A 23,226-nucleotide genomic window follows, 5' to 3' on the forward strand; every position below is an offset into this window, starting at 1 on the left:
TCCTACACAAAAATGTGTGAACAAAATGATTTTTCAGTTAAAATTGAGGTTTGCAATGGATTCTGGGTAAGGAAACTTTGGGGGATCCATGCAAGCCATACCTCTTTATAAGCCCCCTGGTGTATAGTTTTCAGAAATGTGTGGGTTTGATAGGTTTCCCTAGATGGCCGCCGAGCAGAGGGCCAAAAACCCAGGTGACCCCCCTTTCAAAACCAGGTGGTTTTGAGATAGGCAATTTTGATGTCCCCTCACTACATTTAGGGCCTTTGCCTGTCGCGGGTACTTGGGCCTCCCAAACAGGTGAGACACCATTTTTATCGGGAGACCTTGGGGAACACTGGGTGGTAGGAATTGTGTGTGAGCCCGGTGATGCCACAGTTTCCCACACAAAAATGTGTGAAAAAAGAGTGATTTCTTTCATCTAAAATTAGGTTTGCAAGGGATTCTAGGTAAGAAAACATTGGGGGATCCATGCAAGCCATACCTCCTTGGAAGGCCCCTGGTGTCTAGTTTTCAGAAATGTATGGGTTTGGAAGGTTTTCCTAGATTGCCGTCGAGCACAGGGCCAAAAGCCCAGGTGACCCCTCTTGCAAAACCGGGCGGTTTTGAGATAGGCAATTTTGATGTGGCCTCACTACATTTTGGGCCCTTGCCTGTCGCGGGTACTTGGGCCTCCCAAACAAGTGAGACACTATTTTTATCGGGAGACCTGGGGGAACACTGGGTGGTAGGAAATTTGTGTGAGCCCGGTGATAACACACTTTCCCACACAAACATGTGAATTTTATTTTCGAGTTAAAATTAAGTTTGCAAGGGATTCTGGGTAAGGAAACGTTGGAGGATCCACACAAGCCATACTTCATTGGAAGCCCCCGGGTGTCTAGTTTTCAGAAATGTGTGGGTTTGGTAGGTTTCCCTAGATGGCCGCCTAGCACGGGGCCAAAAACCCAGGAGACCCCCCTTTCAAAACCAGGTGGTTTTGAGACAGGCAATTTTGATGTCGCCTCACTATGTTTTGGGCCCTTCCCTGTCACGGGTACTTGGGCCTCCCACACAAGTGAGGCACCATTTTTGTCAGGAGACCTGGGGGCACGCTAGGTGGTAGAACATTTGTGTGAGCCTGGTGATGCCACAGTTTCCCACACAAAAATGTGTGAAAAAAAGTGATTTCTTTCATCTACAAATGAGGTTTGCAAGGGATTCTGGGTAAGGAAACATTGGAGGATCCATGCAAGCCATACCTCCTTGGAAGGCCCCTGGTGTCTAGTTTTCAGAAATGTATGGGTTTGGAAGGTTTTCCTAGATTGCCGTCGAGCACAGGGCCAAAAGCCCAGGTGACCCCTCTTGCAAAACCGGGCGGTTTTGAGATAGGCAATTTTGATGTGGCCTCACTACATTTTGGGCCCTTGCCTGTCGCGGGTACTTGGGCCTCCCAAACAAGTGAGACACTATTTTTATCGGGAGACCTGGGGGAACACTGGGTGGTAGGAAATTTGTGTGAGCCCGGTGATAACACACTTTCCCACACAAACATGTGAATTTTATTTTCGAGTTAAAATTAAGTTTGCAAGGGATTCTGGGTAAGGAAACGTTGGAGGATCCACACAAGCCATACTTCATTGGAAGCCCCCGGGTGTCTAGTTTTCAGAAATGTGTGGGTTTGGTAGGTTTCCCTAGATGGCCGCCTAGCACGGGGCCAAAAACCCAGGAGACCCCCCCTTTCAAAACCAGGTGGTTTTGAGACAGGCAATTTTGATGTCGCCTCACTATGTTTTGGGCCCTTCCCTGTCACGGGTACTTGGGCCTCCCACACAAGTGAGGCACCATTTTTGTCAGGAGACCTGGGGGCACGCTAGGTGGTAGAACATTTGTGTGAGCCTGGTGATGCCACAGTTTCCCACACAAAAATGTGTGAAAAAAAGTGATTTCTTTCATCTACAAATGAGGTTTGCAAGGGATTCTGGGTAAGGAAACATTGGGGGATCCATGCAAGCCATACCTCCTTAGAAGCCCCCTTGTGTCTAGTTTTCAGAAATATGTGGGTTTGGTAGGTTTCCCTAGATGGCCACGAGCACGGGTCCAAAAACCCAGGTAACCCCCCTTTCAAAACCGGGTGGTTTTGAGATAGGCATTTTTGATGTCGCCTCACTATGTTTTGGGCCCTTGCCTGTCGCGGGTACTTGGGCCTCCCACACAAGTGAGTCACCATTTTTAATGGGAGACCTGGGGGAACGTTGGGTGGAAAGAAATGTGTGAGAGCCCAGTGATGCCATACTTTCCCACACACAAATGTGTGAACAAAATGATTTTTAAGTTAAAATTGTGGTTTGCAAGGGATTGTGGGTAAGGAAACGTTGGGGGATCCATTCAAGACATACATCTTTGTAAGCCCTCTGGTGTCTAGTTTTCAGAAATGTGTGGATTTGGTAGGTTTCCCTAGATGGCTGCCGAGCACAGGTGGTTGGGGTCGGGAATCTGTGGTGTGGTCGCGGCGGAGATGTTGTCGGTGCCGATGAATTTGCAGGAGTAGCAAGAGAAAGGTCCATGGGTGTGTCCAGGAGCGGCTTGGACGCAGTTGGGGGCGCGACCGGGGTTAAGGGCTAGGAGGGTGGCGGCATCGTAGGTAATGCGGGAGGGCTGGGCAGCGCGAGGGGCAGGGGGTCTGGCGCTGGGCGCGGTCCAGGCGCGGACGGGCGTAGACGGGCTTACCTTTAGCGCACCTTCGGCGCGGGTTGGGCGCGGTCGCTGCGCGTGAACGCTGCGCGCGGGAGCTACTGTCATATATGGAAAGTGGAGGGGGAGGGGCGAGGGCGGCTCAGCTGGGAGGCGGGTCGGGCACACGAGGACGACAACAACAAACAAAATGGAGGCGGAGGGAGGAGCAGAGTGGAGCGCTATTGGCAAACGCGCAAACAATGTTAGGAAACAGCACAATGAAATAACTAGAGCGCAAATGAGACAAAGCGGTAAACAAGGCACACAGCAGGCAAAATGAAATGCAGGTTTTTGAAGTGAATCTAAGCAAAGCAGCGCTACGATACCAGGTGTCTGCCAGGGACACTGGGAGCGACCACTCAGTCCGTGAGGAGGAGCGAGTCACAGCGTCTACAGGGCGAGGAGCGCTATTTCAAGTCAGTGGGAGGGCGGCTCAGCTGGGAGGCGGGTCGGGCACACAAGGACGACAACAACAAACAAAATGGAGGCGGAGGGAGGAGCAGAGCGGAGCGCTATTGGCAAACGCGCAAACAATGTTAGGAAACAGCACAATGAAATAACTAGAGCGCAAATGAGACAAAGCGGTAAACAAGGCACACAGCAGGCGAAATGAAATGCAGGTTTTTGAAGTGAATCTAAGCAAAGCAGCGCTACGATACCAGGTGTCTGCCAGGGACACTGGGAGCGACCACTCAGTCCGTGAGGAGGAGCGAAACATTGGGGGATCCATGCAAGCCATACCTCCTTGGAAGCCACCTGGTGTCTAGTTTTCAGAAATGTATGGGTTTGGTAAGTTTTCCAAGATGGCCGCCGCGCACAGGGCCAAAAACCCAGTTGACTCCCCTTGCATAACCGGGCGGCTTTGAGATAGGCAATTTTGATATCGCCTCACTATGTTTTGGGTCCTTGCCTGTCGCGGGTACTTGGGCCTCCCAAACAGGTGAGACACCATTTTTATCGGGAGACCTTGGGGAACACTGGGTGGTAGGAATTGTGTGTGAGCCTGGTGATGCCACAGTTTCCCACAAAAAATGTGTGAAAAAAGAGTGATTTCTTTCATCTACAAATTAGGTTTGCAAGGGATTCTAGGTAAGAAAACATTGGGGGATCCATGCAAGCCATACCTCCTTGGAAGGCCCCTGGTGTCTAGTTTTCAGAAATGTGTGGGTTTTGAAGGTTTTCCTAGATGGCCGTCGAGCACAGGGCCAAAAACCCAGGTGACCCCCATTGCAAAACCGGGCGGTTTTGAGATAGGCAATTTTGATGTCACCTCACTACGTGTTGGGCCCTTGCTTGTCACGGGTACTTGGGCCTCCCAAATAAGTGAGACACCATTTTTATCGGGAGACCTGGGGAATGCTGGGTGGTAGGAAATTTGTGTGAGCCCGTCGATAACACACTTTCCCACACAAACATGAAAAAAAAATCTGTTAAAATTGACGTTTGCAAGGGATTCTGGGTAAGGAAACGTTGGGGGATCCACACAAGTCATACTTCCTTGGAAGCCCCCCGGTGTCTAGTTTTCAGAAATGTGTTGGTTTTGTAGGTTTCCCTTGATGGCCGCCAAGCACAGGGCCAAAAACCCAGGTGACCCTCCTTTCAAAACCAGGTGGTTTTGAGATAGCAATTTTGATGTCGCCTCACTATGTTTTGGGCCTTTGCCTGTCGCGGGTACTTGGGCCTCCCACATAAGTGAGGCACCATTTTTAGTGGGAGACCTGGGGGAACACTAGGTGGTAGGAAATGTGTGTTAGCCCAGTGATGGCACACTTTCCTACACAAAAATGTGGGAACAAAATTATTTTTCAGTTAAAATTGAGGTTTGCAATGGATTCTGGGTAAGGAAACTTTGGGGGATCCATGCAAGCCATACCTCTTTAGAAGCCCCCTGGTGTCTAGTTTTCAGAAATGTGTGGGTTTGGTAGGTTTTCCTTGATGGCCACCGAGCAGAGGGCCAAAAACCCAGGTGACCCCCCTTTCAAAACCAGGTGGTTTTGAGATAGGCAATTTTGATGTCCCCTCACTACATTTTGGGCCCTTGCCTGTAGCGAGTACTTGGGCCCCCCAAACAAGTGAGACACTATTTTTATCGGGAGACCTGGGGGAACACTGGGTGGTAGGAAATTTGTGTGAGTCCGGTGATAACACACTTTCCCACACAAACATGTGAATTTCTTTTTTCCAGTTAAAATTGAGGTTTGCAAGGGATTCTGGGTAAGGAAACGTTGGGGGATCCACACAAGCCATACTTCATTGGAAGCCCCCAGGTGTCTAGTTTTCAGAAATGTGTGGGTTTGGTAGGTTTCCCTAGATGGCCGCCGAGCACGGGGCCAAAAACCCAGGAGACCCCCCGTTTCAAAACCAGGTGGTTTTGAGACAGGCAATTTTGATGTCGCCTCACTATGTTTTGGGCCCTTGCCTGTCACGGGTAGTTGGTCCTCCCACACAAGTGAGGCACCATTTTTGTCAGGAGACCTGGGGGAACGCTAGGTGGTAGAACATTTGTGTGAGCCTGGTGATGCCACAGTTTCCCACACAAAAATTTGTGAAAAAAAGTGATTTCTTTCATCTACAAATGAGGTTTGCAAGGGATTCTGGGTAAGGAAACATTGGAGGATCCATGCAAGCCATACCTCTTTGGAAGCCCCCTGGTGTCTAGTTTTCAGAAATGTGTGGGTTTGGTAGGTTTCCCTAGATGGCCGCCGAGCACGGGTCCAAAAACCAAGGTAACCCCCTTTTCAAAACCAGGTGGTTTTGAGATAGGCAATTTTGATGTCGCCTCACTATGTTTTGGGCCCTTGCCTGTCGCGGGTATTTGGGCCTCCCACACAAGTGAGGCACCATTTTTAATGGGAGACCTGGGGGAATGCTGGGTGGTAGGAAATGTGTGTGAGCCCGGTGATGCCACAGTTTCCTACACAAAAATGTGAATTTTTTTTTCCAGTTAGAATTGAGGTTTGCAAGGGATTCTGGGTAAGGAAACGTTGGGGGATCCACACAAGCTATACTTTATTGGAAGCCCCAGGGTGTCTAGTTTTCAGAAATGTGTGGGTTTGGTAGGTTTCCCTAGATGGCCGCCGAGCACGGGGCCAAAAACCCAGGAGACCCCCCCTTTCAAAACCAGGTGGTTTTGAGACAGGCAATTTTGATGTCGCATCACTATGTTTTGGGCCCTTGCCTGTTGCGGGTACTTGGTCCTCCCACACAAGGGAGGCACCATTTTTAATGGGAGACCTGGGGGAACACTGGGTGGTAGGAAATTTGTGTGAGCCCGGTGATAACACACTTTCCCACACAAAAATGTGTGAACAAAATGATTTTTCAGTTAAAATTGAGGTTTGCAATGGATTCTGGGTAAGGACACTTTGGGGGATCCATGCAAGCCATACCTCTTTGGAAGCCCTCTGGTGTCTAGTTTTCAGATATGTGCGGGTTTGGTAGGTTTCCCTAGATGGCCGCTGAGCACAGGGCCAAAAACCCAGGTGACCCCCCTTGCAAAACCGGGTGGTTTTGAGATACGCAATTTTGATGTCGCCTCACTACGTTCCCGCCCTGTCTCGGGTACTTGGGCCTCCCAAACAGGTGAGACACCATTTTTATTGGGAGACCTGGGGGAACGCTAGGTGGTAGGAAATTTGTGTGAGCCCGGTGATACCACACTTTCTCACACAAACATGTCAAAAAATTTTTATTTTCAGTTAAAAAGGAGGTTTGCAAGGGTTTCTGGGAAAGGAAAAGTTGGGGGTTTCACGCAAGCCATACCTCCTTGGAAGCCCCCCGGTGTCTAGTTTTCAGAACTGTGTGGGTTTGGTAGGTTTTCCTAGATGCCCGCCGAGCAGGGGGCCAAAAATCTAGGTGACCCCCTTTTTAAAACCAGGTGGTTTTGAGATAAGCAATTTTGATTTTGCCTCACTACGTTTTGGGCCCTTGCCTGTCACGGGTACTTGAGCCTCCCATGCAAGTGAGACACCATTTTTATCGGGAGACCTGGGGAATGCTTGGTGGTAGGAAATTTATGTGAGCCCGGTGATAACACACTTTCCCACACAAACATGTGAAAAAACATTTTTTGCAGTTAAAATTGAGGTTTGCAAGGGATTCTGGGTAAGGAAACGTTGAGGATCCACACAAGCCATACTTCCTTGGAAGCCCCCGGGTGTCTTAGGACTTTGGGGAATGCTGGGTTGGTGGAAAATTGTGGATCCACACAGATTCCAAAACTTTCCTCCACAGAAATGTGGGGAAAATCAGTTTTTTTGACAATGTTTTAGGATTGCAAGGGATTCTGGGTAGCAGAACCTGGTGGGAGGCAGTAAAGTCACCCCATCCTGGATTACCCTGGGTGTCTAGTTTTATAAAATGTATAGGTATGCTAGGTTTCCCTAGGTGCCGGCAGAGCTAGGGTTAAAAAACTACAGCTAGGCACTTGGCAAAAAAAGGTTCATTTTTCACTGTGAAATTGAGGTGTGACCATGTTGTGTTTTGTGCCGTTTCCTGTCACAGGCACTAGGCCGACCCACACAAGTGAGGTACCATTTTTCTCAGAAGACTTTGGGGAATGCGAGGTGGTGGGAATTTGTGGATCCACACAGATACCAGAATTTCCATCACAGAAATGGGAGAAATGTGTTTTTTTGACAACCTTTTAGGTTTGCAAGGGATTCTGGGTAACAGAACTTGATGGGAGGCAGTCAGGTCACCCCATCCTGGATTCCTCTGGATGTCTAGTTTTCAAAAATGTATAGGTTTGCTAGGTTTCCCTAGATGCTAGGCACTTTGCCAAAAAAAGGTCATTTTTCACTGGCAAATTGAGGTGTGACCACGTTGCGTTTTGCGCCATTTCCTGTAGCAGGCACTAGGCCGAACCACACAAGTGAGGTACCATTTTTCTCATAAGACTTTGGGGGAACGTGGGGTAGGTGGAAATTTGTGGAGCCACGCATTTTCCAGAACTTTTCACCACAGAAATGTGGGGACAATGTGGTTTTTTGACAAATATTTAGGTTTGCAAGGGAGTCTGGGTAACAGAACCTGCTGGGAGGCAGTCAACTCACCCCATCCTGGATTCCCATGGGTGTCTAGTTTTCAAATATTTATAGGTTTGCTAAGTTTCTCTAGATGCCGGCAGAGCTAGGGTTAAAAAACTACAGCTAGGAACTTTGCAAAAAAAGGGTAATTTTTCACTGCGAAATTGAGGTGTGACTACGTTGCGTTTTGCGCCTTTTGCTGTCACTGGCACTAGACCGACCCACACAAGTGAGGTACCATTTTTCTCGGAAGACTTTGGAGAACGCGGGCTGGTGTGAATTTGTGGATCCACGCAGATTCCAGAACTTTCCACCACAGAAATGGGGGGAACATTTGTTTTTTTGTCAATTTTTTAGGTTTGCAAGGGATTCAGGGTAACATAACCTGGTGGGAGTCAGTCAAGTCACCCCATGCTGGATTTCCCTCTGTGTCTAGTCTCTAAATATGTATAGGTTTGCTAGGTTTCCCTAGGTTCCGTCAGAGTTAGAGTTCAGAAAAAACAGCTTGGTACTTTGCAAAAATAGGGTACATTTTCACTACGAAATTGAGGTATGACCACGTTGCGTTTTGCACCGTTTCCTGTAGCAGGCACTAGGCCGACCCACACAAGTGAGGTACCATTTTTCTCAGAAGACTTAGAGAAACACGGGGTCGTGAAAATTTGTGGATCCATTCAGATTCCATAACTTTCCACCACAGAAATATGGGGAAATGTGTTTTTTCGTCAATTTGTTAGGTTTGCAAGGGATTCTGTGTAACAGAACCTGGTGGGAGGCAGTCAAGTCACCGCTTCCTAGATTCCCCTGATTGTCTAATTTTAAAAAATGTATAGGTTTTCTAGGTTTCCCTGGGGGCTGGCAGAGCTAGGGTTCAAAAACTACAGCTAGGCACTTTGCGAAAAAAGGGTCATTTTTCAATGCAAAATTGAGGTTTGACCACGTTGCATTTTGTGCCGTTTCCTGCCGCGGGCACTAGGCCGACCCACAGAAGTGAAGTACCATTTGTCTTGGAAGACTTTGGGAAATGCGGGGTGGGTGGAAATTTGTAGATCCACGCGGATTCCAGAACTTTCCACCACAGAAATGTGGGTAAAATGTGTTTTTTGGACAATTTTTTAGGTTTGCAAGGGGTTCTGGGTAACAGAACCTGGTGGGAGGCAGTCAGGCCCCCCTATCCTGGATTCCCCTTGGTGTCTAGTTTTAAAAAATGTATAGTTTTGCAAGGTTTCCCTAGGTGCCGGGAAAGCTAGGCTTCAAAAACTACAGCTTGGCACTTTGCCAAAACAGGGTCTTTTTCACTGCGAAATTGAGGTGTGACCACGTTGCGTTTTGTGTCATTTCCTGTCGTGGTAACTAGGCTGACCCACACAAGTGAGGTACCATTTGTCTTGGAAGACTTTGGGAAATACGGGGTGGGTGGAAATTTGTAGATCCACGTGGATTCCAAAACTTTCCACCACAGAAATGTGGGGAAAATGTTTTTTTTTACAATTGCTTAGGTTTGCAAGGGATTCTGGGTAACAGAACCTGGAGGGAGACAGTCAAGTCACCCCATTCTGGATTTCCCTGGGTGTCTACATTTCAGTAATGTATTGGTTTGATAGGTTTCCCTAGGTGCCGGCAGAGCTAGGCTTCAAAAACTACAGCTAGGCACTTTGCCAAAACTGGGTCATTTTTCAATGCGAAATTGAGGTGTGACCACGTTGCGTTTTGCACCATTTCCTGTCGCAGGCATTAGGCTGACCCACACAAGTGAGATATAATTTTTCTTGTAAGACTTTGGGAAATGCGGGGTGGGTGGGAATTTGTGGATCCACGCAAATTCCAGGACATTCCACCATGGAAATGTGGGGAAAATGTGGGCTTTTTGACAATTGCTTAGGTTTGCAAGGGATTCTGAGTAGCAGAACCTGGTGGGAGGCAGTCAAGTCACCACATCCTGGATTTCCCTGGGTGTCTAGTTTTCAGAAATGTATATGTTTGCTAGCTTTCCCTAGGTGCCGGCAGAGCTAGTGTTCAAAAACTACAGCTAGACACTTCGCAAAAAAAGGGTAAATTTTCATTGTGAAAATGTGGTGTGCTCACGTTGGGTTTTGAGCCATTTCCTGTTGTGGGCACTATGCCTACCCACACAAGTGAGGTACCATTTGTATAGGGAGACTTAGGGTAATTTATATTTGTAAAGCAACTGTTGTTACCTATTGATTTTTGATGCATTTCTGCCTTCCAAATGAAAGACATTGTGTAAAAAAGAAGTCATTTTGAAAAGTAACCGATAATTTTCATGCTAGTATGAGTATTCCCAATTTCGAAAATGTGCAAATATGTACTGTTACTAAACTCTATAATTTGTTCCATTTTCAGAAATACAAGGTGTATTTCATACCGATTTTTCCATGTATACATTTTCCCACAATAATTGCTATAAACCCAGTACATAATTAAAAGCCATGGAAATTTGCTGTTCAGTTTTTGACTCTGGGTTCGTCTGGTTCATGGTGAACCTACAAGTCCTATATATCCCCACAACCAGGAAGTTCCAGCAGATGTAACGGTATATTGCTTTCAAAGAGCTTTCATAATTAAAAGAAGTTACAGGTGAAAACGTTGACACAAAAGGCTGCTTTTTTCAACTAATTTTCAATTTTTCCTACATTTAACTGTTAGTTTCTATAAAGAAACCTTGATGGATCTACACAAATGACCCCTTGCTAAATTTAGAATTTTGTCTACTTCTCAAAAATGTATAGCTGTTTAGGATCCATTATTGCTTTCATAACCAATTTTACCATTAACTGGAAGGAGGTTACAAACACAAACGATAGCAACAATAGGCTATGTCCTAGAAAAATGCCATAACTGTGCAAAAAATGTTGGATTTCTGACAAAAGTCTGTCATTCCCTAAAAGCTGGGGCAATTGTGATTTCAGCCCCACAACCCCATTTTTGATAACATTTGCAGGGAAAAACCCAGACGCTTTCATTTGCAGCCCGTTTTTCCCATTTTTCCAAAAAACAAACAAACGTTTGCTGTATTTTGGCTAATTTCTGGGACCCCTCAAAGGGAATCCACAAACCCTGGGTACCTTTAGAATCCCCATGATGTTGGAAGAAAAGAACGCAATTTTGGCATGGATACCTTATGTGGTCAAAAAGTTACAGGGGCCTAAGCGCTCACAACCCCAAATAGCCAAAAAAAAGGCTTAGCACAGGAGGGGGGGGGGGGAATGCCTAGCAGCAAAGGGGTTAAGAGAGACTTACTGAATAATTCTCCTCTTCTGAGATTAAAGAAATGACTGCATACACTAGGCTGGTATACAATCTACGGTAAACAGAGAAGAGAAAAGGGCATATGATTAAAGAGCAAAACAGTCTAGAGTAGGTTGTAAATGGAAAGCAATGGAACATGCAACCACATCTCAAAGCATTCTGTAGTTTGCTTTAAATGACCGAATGTTCAAACAATGTAACAGTCTGTATAAAGCCAAAGTACTTTTTTCAAGGACAAAGCACTTTATGGATTGGATAATGAATAGTATCCATCTACTTATGATAAAAAAAAGAGCCACTGTTTCACATCTTTGATATCAGGTTCATAATGATGATATTATTTCAAGGGTAAAGCACTTTATGTACAAAATAATTGAATTCGTCTTTATCAAACGTCCAATAGTCATCCATGGTTTTATATTTTAATAATAGGTGTATTAATTAATTTTATTAGGATATTTTATGTATGTAAAGTATGTTGTCTTGGTGTAATGGTTTAAAAGACTGAACACTTGACTAAACTATAACTAGCTAACTAACTAACTAACACTGGAATAGTGGATGCAATATTCTCTTGTGTGCAGTCTCTATGTCATCAAAACTATAAGTTCCATAATGCAGCAAGCAACATGTACACTTTTCTTTCTCTTTTAGATCCTCAAGACTAGCACATGAAAAGAAAGGGATCTTCACATGTCCAAAACACAATCAGATATGTATTCTACTTCACTGAGTATAACAGAGCGCAAAAGTGCATTACCGCCTCTATCTGAAAAGTTGATTCTTTAAATGTTCTTTGTTTGGTTCTGCTGTTGTAGGAATCCTCAAAATACTGGCCAGAGGATTTGAGCAGAGGCCACCAACACCAAATCGAAGATTGAAAGGAGCCGCTGAACAGCGGGCCCGTCGGGTTGATGACTCGACACACAGTGAACCTGGAAGCGAAGGAAAGTGACACGAGGGTGAAAGAATGCCCATGCCATCTAGAATGGGAATTGATCTTCCACCAGGCAGGCCGGCTTTATGTTGGCATGGCTTTGCTCTGCCACAGACATGACCTTCCCTATCCTCTATGTTAGCGTATCACTGTGACTGCCGTGCATGTGATCGCACACTGCGTGGTCGACTACCGCCGTAGGTGTACAGTTGAGATGTCCGATTAGCGAGGTCAGGCATTTGCCATGTTAATGGTTGAAAAAACTGTTATGGTGACAGTTTAATGCATCACCACCACTTCAAATGAGGGTTAACATTTTTACATTTGAAATACCCTGTTCCCATTTCATGGCCAGTACAAAACTTCACCTGTGCAGTGTTTTACAGTGCACACAGACACAATACTCACAGTGCACTTTAGACCATGGTTGATCGTATTTCACAGGGAATGGTATGCTACCTTGAACATAGTGGCAATTTACAAATTCTGAATTGATGTTCAGAGTTCTGTAACAGACATAAAGTTCACCTTGGGGATGACAGGTGGATGTTCAAGATTTGACAAACCCATTTCCAGACCTATACACCATGGAAGAGCAACATGTCATCCAGAAGTTCAGTTTGAATAGGCAGACAATCCAGGATTTATGTCATCAGTTGGATCCTGACCACCTACCTCATATTAATAATCCTACATCAATACCACCACTTGTTTAACTCATGTCGGTTTTGCATTCTTTTGCAACAGACTCATTTCAATTCACTGTCACTATTTCAGGTGGTGTCACAACCTATGTTCAGTCAGGTACTCACAGAAGTGCTGGCAGAATCTTTGAGACACGTGACACCTACATCCATTTCCGCAGACGTGGGGATTTAGCCACTATGAATGTGGATTTCTATGGAATTGGTCTCATCCGACATGTGATTGTATACTTTGATGGCACCCATATTGCCTTAGTACCAGTACAAGTCAGCAAGCAAGTGTTCCGGAATAGGAAGCACTTCTACTCTATCAATGTGCAAGCTGTCTTCTTACGGGATTTGTACAGCTCAAAAATCTGTGGCCAGTTCCAAGGATCTGCACATGATTCCTTTGTACTGCGGAACAGCTGATGTCACAACTACTAATGGAGATTGCCTGGCTTGTAAGTAAATGATCTGTCTTAATTTTGTGTGGGTAATCTCAAGAAGTATGATCGGAAAGTGGGTTGCAGTACTGTATATCTTCCATCTAGGAGACTAAGCGTATCCCAACCGGCCATCATTGTTGGCACCACTGAGGAAACTCACAATGACAGAAGATGTCCGCTTCAATGAGCCCATGGAAGAACATGGCGGCCAGTGGAATGGGCTTGTAGACTCCTGAAAGCCAGATTCAGGTTTCTGGACAAGACTGAGGGAGCTCTCCTCTACTCACCTAGGAAGGTGTGTAAGATCACAGCAGCCTGCTGCATACTCCACAACATTTCCCTGCAACAGAGTATATCTTACATCGCAGAGGATGCAGCCATGAAGACCCACCGGTGGGGACCTTGAAATGCCAAATGAAGATGATGATAGTGGTGAAGAGGTAGGGCCTGACTTGTGTTAAGCTCTCATCCTAAACTAATTCTCCTGAGTGCAAGTATGGTGTGAGATGTGATGACTGTGACTATTCTTGCATCTCTTGTAGTGTTGTGAGGAGAATGCTAATGCTACATACAAGAAATATATTGGTCTTGAAATCTCTGGGGAAAGTGTTTGTCTTGTATGTGTAGCTATGTTCGGCTGTAAATGTTGTCTCAGACAGTGTTCTCTAGAAGTTGACAATATGATGTGTGTATGATTTTTTAGCTAATCTCTCTGTGTTAGTATTTTTTAGGTACCTTCACCATGCCATGTTCATTTAGACATTTCAGAGTTGTGTCATTCGTAGGTATATGATGCTGTTCAGATATACGAAGTGGACATGGATTGGTCCTGGGAATGTCTGTCACAGAGTTTGCGTGCACAAAGCCGGTACTAAGACAGATTGCACAGCGATAAGATGGAAGTTGCTTAGCTACCAATGGACTTGTACCTTGTGGTGTGTAGGTCCTAATGCAATATGTGTGCCATCATGTGCTTCAAAAACTATTTTGTGGTGTGTCCAATCCATGCTATCCTGCCTTCACATTGGCTGATTCCTCATTGTGTATGAACTGGATGTAGCTGTTGATGTGTCTCCTCATTGCAGGACAAAGTGCTTATGTCACCTTACTGGCATTTGTTAGTGACATTCCACCAGATGCAAGCAACACTGGATTGAAATGGCCCTGTGATCAGAGACTGTTCAACTGACATGTCTGTTTATTTTTTTATTTATTGTAGGATTCCTTTTGTGACTTTTGTGAGGTAGGCAATATGGGGGTGATTAGGATGGCTGGCAAACTCAAGTCCGCCCACCACCCTAGTGGAAAGGGGACCGCCCGCCAGCCATGCGGCAGTCCCACCACCCAAATCATGATGCGACTGCCACAGCGGCGGTCGCATCAGGCATTCTCAACATTGCGGTGGGTGCTGCTGGCTGCAGCACCCGCCGCAATGGCGAAATGCCATGTTGTGCATTGCCATGCATAATGTGGCAGGCACAGTGCTGTGCCTGCCACCTTGTGCAGGGCAATGTAGGGTGGTACCATAGGTACCCCCCCAAGTGCAGCCCATCACCCCCTGTCCCCCGGGGGCCCGCAACAGGCCCCCAAAGTGAATCCCTTCCAGCCGCCATGGAAAGGCCTTGATTTCCACACATCCGAATATTGATGGCGGTGCCTGCTTGGCACTGCCACCATATTGTGGCCCTTGTCCGCCCGACCGGCAATCGAAACGATTGCCAACTGGTTTAAAAAGCGCTGGACAAACTTTGCATCTGCAGCAATACCCCCACCATTATAATATGGCGCGGGTAAATTGGGTTGCAATGGCAGATGGATCGCTACCGCCGGGCCGGCATTGCTGATTGGCCCGCCATCCTAATCGCCCCATATGTCTCCAGCTGATGATGTAGACCAAGTTTATGTTTGACCATTGTTTTGGATTTTGTCAGATGTATCCCCTCCTTCCATGTTGTGAAAGTCTGCAACTGATTTAGTGATCACCAACACAAAATAACTGAATCATGTCTTATTTGTTATGTTTCTGATATTGGGACAGCCTATGGTTTGAACAATGGAATAAAGAAGTTCTCAGACCAGATACTTGTACGTATGTGTTGTTGTGACATAGTAGTGATCCTGAGTTGGGCACTGTTTTCATACAACATGTGTATGCTTCCAGAAGTCCCTAGTTTTTACACTGCGAATTTCACATGGTAATACATTCACATTGTTATATGTGAGAATTACAACAGGAGACAATGATTTGGTGGCCTGTGTTTTTAATGAAATGAGCCAGCATAAGATCAAAAATCTTACTTAAAATTTCACAGTGCAAACAAAAAGTGAAATCTTCAGTCATGGAGGATGAAACCATTGTAGTAGAGCCCAAATGATCAGGAGGCCAAAGTCCAACATACTCCTCCCATCAGATATGGAAGAGTGAGCAGAAATAGTCCACAAAGTGAATGTGTAGCACACACAGAAGGACATTAGGGGCATGATTTCCTACTGGCAGTGGTGGGTGTCTTGCCATCCTGAGCTCCTGTATTTTTGGGAGGACGTTCCCTCTTTTTGTTAGAGATGGGATCCAGAGCTGCTGAGACAGGAGCACATGTCAGCATTGGTTATCTGATAGGGCATTCTTTTCTTTTGCTGTGCCAGCTGTTGACAGCCAGGATGTTCTTTGACCACAGGAGTGGCTAGATGTAGGTGTAAAAGCCCTGCAGTGGGTGGTGTTGATGTTCTGCAACACTCCAAACAGTGAGGCCATGTTGGTGTTCATACTGGACACCTCAGTGTGGATGGCAGCAACCCCCTGTATATGTCCTTCTACAGCTTCTTCATTTCGAGGATTTCGGTCAATACCTGGCTCATGACACTTTGGGAGTCTTAGTAGACTCCCAGGAGTTGCGTGATGGCAGCCTGGGTATCGGTGTCCCCAGTTGCCTTCCCACTACACCTATCCCAATGGGCCTGTGCCCTCGGCAAAGACTGCATCCCTCACTGGTTCCTGGTAAATCTGTGGTGATAAAAGGACTGGGGGCACAGGATAGGACTGACTGTGCTAGGCACACAGGTTGAGGGGCAGTGGTTGGCTGTGTTATTGCAGCTGTGGTCGAAGGTGTTGTTGTGGGCGCAGTGAGCCCTACTGCTAAAGCTAAACAGATGGGTCAGGCCCGTCTTCATGTCCACCTCATCAGGAGTATTGTCATTGTTGGACTTGGCCCTTATGGCAGGTTCACCCCTAGACTTTTTGCTTGTAATGGTGACCTGGTGATGGCGATTTTTGGGTTCTGCGCACTTTCACTGTGTCCCAGTGGAAAGTGCGAGCGCACTCTGAGTGCATGTGATGAGAGGCCTGCCCTCCCATAGGAATGCATGGGGAATGTATGTGTCCCTGGTAGTTCCTGATGCGTGGGTTGTACAGGTTCGAAAATGTGCGAACTCGTGAGAGTGAATGCTTCGCAATGGTGTGTGTTGCATGAGTGTGTCATATGTAGAAGTGCCACTTCTAGGAGTTGGCATATTAATATAAAATGTGTCTGGCGTGTGATTGGCTGGAGCAGGCTGGTGAGCCTGGCTCCAGGAAGGCTGGATGGGTCTGCCCGGTGGTGAGTGGGAGATTAGCATGAGTGATGTGTGGGAGGAGTGTACCTGTGTCCTGGATGGGCGGGGTTTTCCCCACACAATGCTGGCTCCGCCCCCCTGTGGTGTGACTGATGACCCTAGCCCTGCCAGTGAAAGAAAGGGGTGGTTGGGCCATCAAGGGTACTCAAGGACCAGCTGCGACTGGGTCTGCCCCCACCCTGTGACAGACAAAGGAATATTGTGTATAAAAATGGGGCTGTGTCCCCACAGAAGTTGTTCTCTTCCAGGATCCTGAGGGGGCTGCTGCTGCTGTCGCTGGGCCAGAGGACCGCCACTTGGACTGTCTCCCTGCCTGGAGACCCAGTGAGCTTGCTCTGGGCCCAGCCTTGCCCCCTGCCTGCCTAGGAGGACTTTTGCTGGGCTTGTTGGCCCCTAGCGCCTGGGAGCGCTTTGTTGGGCCTCTAGCGCTTGAGAGCGCGTTATTTTCGTCCTAGCGCTAGGAGCGCTTTTGTGCACAGCCGGTGCCCACCCGGCATTTGCCCGCTCTAATTTGCCAATTTGGAAGCCCCTGGCGAGTGCCCACCTCGCCAGGGACTGTGCCGCTATTGTCGTGGCCATAGCGAGAGCCCACCTCGCCGTCTATCTAAATTTGAGGGTTCACCGCCGCTGCCCGGAGTTTGCCTCGAGGGCCCGCCTCCCGACCGAGGGCCGCGCTGCCATTGGCGGCCCCCAGTCACAGGAAGTCAGGCAGGCTGTAGCGGGACAACCGGAAGTCCCGTCCTGCCCCCGGGCCCCAGGAGGAGAGAGACCCAGCCAGGAGCAGCGCGAGAAGAAGAAGCCGGCACCTGTCCCCCCCGAGGCTCCAAGAAAGTGAGGAGAGGCCCGGGGAGAGGGGAAGCGCCGGCGGAACAGAGACGCCGCCAAGACCCAGCGCGACGGCAGAAACCCGGTGAGTGCATCCAAAGGAGAGGGGGGGCGTCGGGGCACATTGCCGGTGCCCGCCCCGCCCCTCCTGTGCAGGCCTTGGTGCTGAGAGGCCCGTGGGGTCTCCCTTGAGCCAGAGTCCCCCGGGAGGGACTCCAACGAGTGGGAGCCTTTCCTATGAGCCACGAGGTACCCCGGGGGCATCAGTGATCTTAGAGCCTGCGAGGCTCTTGGCAGCCAGCTGTTGTTTAAAGCCCTAAGAGGGCAGAGGGGGCATTTTCTTGTGCTTCGAGTCCCCAGGAGGGGGACTCCAACACGCCCGCATTTGTGCTCCAGCCTAAGAGAGGCTTGAGGCACTCCCAGTGTTCCGGGTCCCCCGTGAGGGACCCCCACAGCCCAGTGAGGCTGCATCTGTGTATGCAGAGCCCAGAGGGGCTGCATTGATTCATTTTGAGTCCAGAGAGGCTCAGGGGGCATTTCTTTTAGCCAGAGCCTGCGAGGCTCCAGCGCTGCCCCGTCATCACAGTTGCCCAGCACTTCGTGGGCAGCTGCCACGTTTAGGCCCTGACATTGGGACACAGGGACTGCCACAGGTGGTGGCTAATGTGGATTTGGCGCAAGTGTTCATTTTCTGCACCTCTGAATGTGTTTTTATGCGTCATGTGCTTTGTCCTTTTACACCGCTGAATGTATTGTGATGCATCATGTGTTTCCTTCCTTAGACCCCTACAGGTATAGCGATACTTAGGTGGTTTCCTTCTTGCTAGTACAGGTGGTACTAGCGAGGCCCAGGTTCCCTAGTGTAATCTCCTAAGATAGTGAGGGTTGCATAGGTGGTGCTCACCTGGTACCAGTAGTGACTGGTTGTATGTTATTTTTGTGCTAGAGTTTTACATCCTAAGTACTATTTTTAAAAGTGTTACTTCTAAAAGTGCTGATTCCTGACAGTGGTCCAGGTGGCCCTGTCTTGTAAATATCCCCTGTAAATTCTGCCCGTGCCTCTGGCACATTGTAAAGTGTGTGTTTTATCTAATGTGTTTTGGTGTAATACAAAGGCTATTTTTATATATAACCTTGTGTGGAGTTTCCTTTGTGGTGTGCCTTGGGTGTTGTTGCTGGGGTGCGTGCGCAAATACTTAACTCATATTGCCTCCAAGTTTAGCCTTGCTGCTCGCGCCACGTTACCTAGAGGGTGAGTAGGGGTTATCTTGGCGTGTAACTCCCTTGCCCTGACTTGGGAGTGGTGGTCTCTGACTGACTTTGGCGCAAGCCCTGGCCAGCCAGGGATCCCATTTCTAACAGTCATCAATGAGGGCTTCATCCTGGGGTGGAGAGGAATGCTGTTTGGTTTCCTTACTTTATGCAGGTCTGGTGGCGGATCAAACTGTTTAGAAATAGAGAATATTGTTAACTGTGGAAGTGAAGTAGGTACATCCGCATTGTTTGTGTTAGAGTAAATGGGGACCTAGAAAGGAACAAAAAAGATACAGATTAGTACTGTCATCTATTTGCGTGGAGATGAAGTTGTTTACTAGACATTTGTAGACATTCAACAGATGTAGTAGATTTCATCAGCTCATTAGATGTGCAGATATGTGGCATTTTGGCTTTAGGGATAGAAATGGCATCCCCCAAACTCTGCTACAATCACAGCATAGTCATAACATGTATATGTGCCCATTCCAAGGCCTAGTTCTGTCTAATACAGGCAAACTCACAGTTTGGTTGTACATTGCAGTGAAGATCAGTTGTAACATGGCAGACAAGTGAGAAGGGGCAAAATGAGTCGAGCATCTTGCTTAGAGTTCCAGTCACAGGGCCACGTGGTAGTAGTGGTAGCTTTTCTTTCTCAACTTAGCTACACTTGACAAATGGTACCCAACATGATGAGTGAATATCAGTTGTAAAATGGCAAACAAGTGAGAAGGGGCAAAGAGATTTCAGCAGCTTTGTTTGAGTTGGAGTGACAGGGCCTCATGGTAGTTGTGGTCACTTCAATCTCTCTTTTAATAACACGTGACAAATGGTAAGCTGCATGACTAGTGAAAATCAGTAGTGACATGCAGACAAATGACTTGGGGCAAAATAAGTCTAGCAGCTTGATTGGAGTTTCAGTAGCATCCCAACTTAGCAACATTTGACAAATGGTAACCTGCATGATGAGTGAAGATCAGTTGTAACATGACAGACAAGTGAGAAAGAGCAAAATGAGTCTCTTAGCTTGTTTAGAGTAGGAGTGACAGGGCCTCATGGTAGTTGTAGTCACTTCAATCTCACTTTAGCAACACCTTATAATAGTAAGCAACATTACAAATGAAGATCAGTAGTAACATGGCAGACAAGTGAGATGGGGCGAAAGGAGTCTAGCATCCTGGTTAGAGTTCCAATCACAGGGTCTCATGGTAGAAGTGGTAGCTTTTTTATCTCAACTTAGCAACACCTGACAAATGGTTAGCTGCATGACTAGTAAAGATCAGAAGTGACTTGGCCGGCATCTGAGAAGGGGCAAAATGAGTCTGGCAGCTTGGTTAGAGTTTCAGTCACAAGGTCTCATGGTAGTTGCAGTCATTTCAATATCAACTTACCACCACTTGACAAAGTTATTGTACCATACATATTGCCAACATGCATTTGGAATGGACCATATTTTTAAATTTTGAAACATATTATGGGCCCTAGATTGATATTTTGGTGGTAATGCACTTACAGACAGCATTGCAACAGGTGGCATGTCCTGGAGTTGGATACATGCGTGCTTATATGCAACAATGCACATTGATATTGACAAACCAATATCTCTGACACTTTGAGTATTGCATGTTAGGAAAGTAGATAGAGAACACAATAGCAAAAACAGAATTGAGAGCAAACATGACATTGTGATATTGTGCCAATTCTTAAAGTGTAACTTACCAGAGTCCTCTCCACCTTCTATTCCTTCTAAGAAAAAACTGGATGAATCAAAAAAGGCCTAGCTGAATATAAGGAATATTTGACACAGGCCACAATTAACAAATTCCAAAAAGACCTAAATAGATTTGCCTATGAAAAAGTGTACCCATATGCGGATGACGGATATACTGTTCCAAACCGGCAAGACACCTTTTCTGACAGAAGTGGGGATGACAGCTCACACTCAAGCGGCTCCACATCTGGCAGCACATACAAATGAAAAAGCAGGGGTAGAGCACCTAAATGGCAGCAACAACCCTGGGGTAACTACCAATACCTGCGCCTCAATTATGGCCCACCAGTGTTCAATCATCCCCAACAAAACCCCTCCTTCGGATGGCCACCGTTGTACCCCCTGGACAGCAAGCCTTTTTCCAACCAAACCAGAGGCTGCCTTTTATTTAGGACGAGGCCGCCCTGCACAAGGAAGGAAACAGAACAATGAACAGGTGCACTGGTCAGACGACGAGGGACCAATAGGCAACCACACGAGGAGCAAGACGAGGAAACCCTCACCAGGAAAGAGCGTATGAGATAATCAGCAACAACCAGCATGCACAGTCACTGGTCTTCAACCTATCCAACATCACTTTGTCTCCCACAGAAGAAGATTTCCTCAACAAAGACCTTTCCTTAGTACCGACTACATGCCTGGACAAATTCCAACTCCAAGTGGAATTAGCTGTATTCTTTCGTAAGCTGAAACTCAAGGCTTTTTTTGAAAAACAACTGCCAACGGAATCCAATGTACACACCAATGAGACCGGACTGAAAGTAAAATCCTCATTTTGCCCACCCCCCTCCAGCATCCCTTTGGAAAGCACCACCTTCGAACAGGCAGTCTATCACCAAATTGAAAGCCTTGACCCACCTAAGCCCTTCAACAACCTGACCACTGAGGGAAGAGGTGTGGCACATGAGTAGTGTATTGCAGAGATCTGCAAATACATCCCCTGGGTAGGCACTCCAATAGGTGATCAAAGTAATTGATTCATCCACAAGGTAGAACGTTAAATGCTTTTATTCAGCAATTTTATTCAGTTCGATATTATTGGTATATCAAATGACGGTTTGTAATCCATATAGGTACATCCATGAACATTTGCTCTCCTATGCATTTCGGGCTGGGAAGCCCTTGGTCACGGAGCGCTGTTGAGGAAGGGAGGGGAGGTGGTATCAGTGAAAAGTTTGGTGGATCTAAACTAGTGTTTATGTACATGTGCACTGTGCCAAAAATTACAAAAGCGGGTGTACTAATAAGCTTTCGAGTGGCTACGTGAGGGTAAGGGTAGTGCTAGGAAGTTACCGCGTGTGTTATCTTCAATACGCGCGGCGCGCGATAATCTGCTAAGACAGGTCGCGCTGTAAGCGAGGGAGACTTACTTCATAGGGACAGGTGGCGGGGCATGCCGTCCATCTCATATTCGGAAGGTCTGTGGGTGACTCGGGCGGTTAGACGCTAGTAAAATAACTCGGTGGTGTGACGGGAACAAATTAAACATGAACAAGGGACTGGTGTTGTGTACAATGGCGGCCATCTTGGAGTGTGGGAGTAAGGTGTGCTGATTGTTCAAAACAGGGTAGGGGTGCAGGGAGTCAATGTCAGGAAACAGATGTAATGTTGCATAAATGAGCAGAAAATCATACACAATACATAATATCAACATTACAGGTAACAACTGCTCTCTACTTTCAACCTGATATTTGGTTTCGGTGGGTTTTGATAGAATCTCTTTAATGTTCCTGCTTCTGGTATGTGCAAACAGTGGTGGTTTTTCAAAAATGCCCTTGAAATCGGGTTCACTTTGTAAGATGGGCCAGTGTTTTCGTATGATCTTCTTGTATGTAGGGCTGACATTAAAGAGATTCTATCAAAACCCACCGAAACCCACATCCAACACCGTGGCACCATACCCTGCCACAATTGCAACCACTGCAACAGCGTTATCAAAGGCAGCAGCATTCAACACCCAATGAAAGGTCATAACATTAAACTCCAAGTTGATGCCACCTGCGATTCGATGAATCTTATTTATGCTCTGAAATGTCCTTGTGGATAGCTGTATATCGGCAAAACTGAACGCAAGATCAAAACTCGCCTCAACGAGCATAAATCAAATATCAGGTTGAAAGTAGAGAAATCCAACATCGCCATGCACTTTGTTGAAGCCAGACATTCTATCGCCCAATTGAAGTTTATAGTGCTTGAGACCCTGACTAAAGGAGAAGGAATAGATAACCATAAACTATTGCTAAAAAGAGAACTTGAATGGATTTACCTGTTACAAACCCTGAAGCCACATGGCCTCAATGATCGCATTGAGTACAGTTGTTACCTGTAATGTTGATATTATGTATTGTGTATGATTTTCTGCTCATTTATGCAACATTACATCTGTTTCCTGACATTGACTCCCTGCACCCCTACCCTGTTTTGAACAATCAGCATACCTTACTCCCACACTCCAAGATGGCCGCCATTGTACACAACACCAGTCCCTTTTTCATGTTTAATTTGTTCCCGTCACACCACCGAGTTATTTTACTAGCGTCTAACCGCCCGAGTCACCCACAGACCTTCCGAATATGAGATGGACGGCATGCCCCGCCACCTGTCCCTATGAAGTAAGTCTCCCTCGCTTACAGCGCGACCTGTCTTAGCAGATTATCGCGCGCCGCGCGTATTGAAGATAACACAC

Source organism: Lissotriton vulgaris, chromosome 12 (genome assembly GCF_964263255.1).
Source record: "Lissotriton vulgaris chromosome 12, aLisVul1.2, whole genome shotgun sequence".
Lineage (NCBI taxonomy): Eukaryota > Metazoa > Chordata > Amphibia > Caudata > Salamandridae > Lissotriton > Lissotriton vulgaris.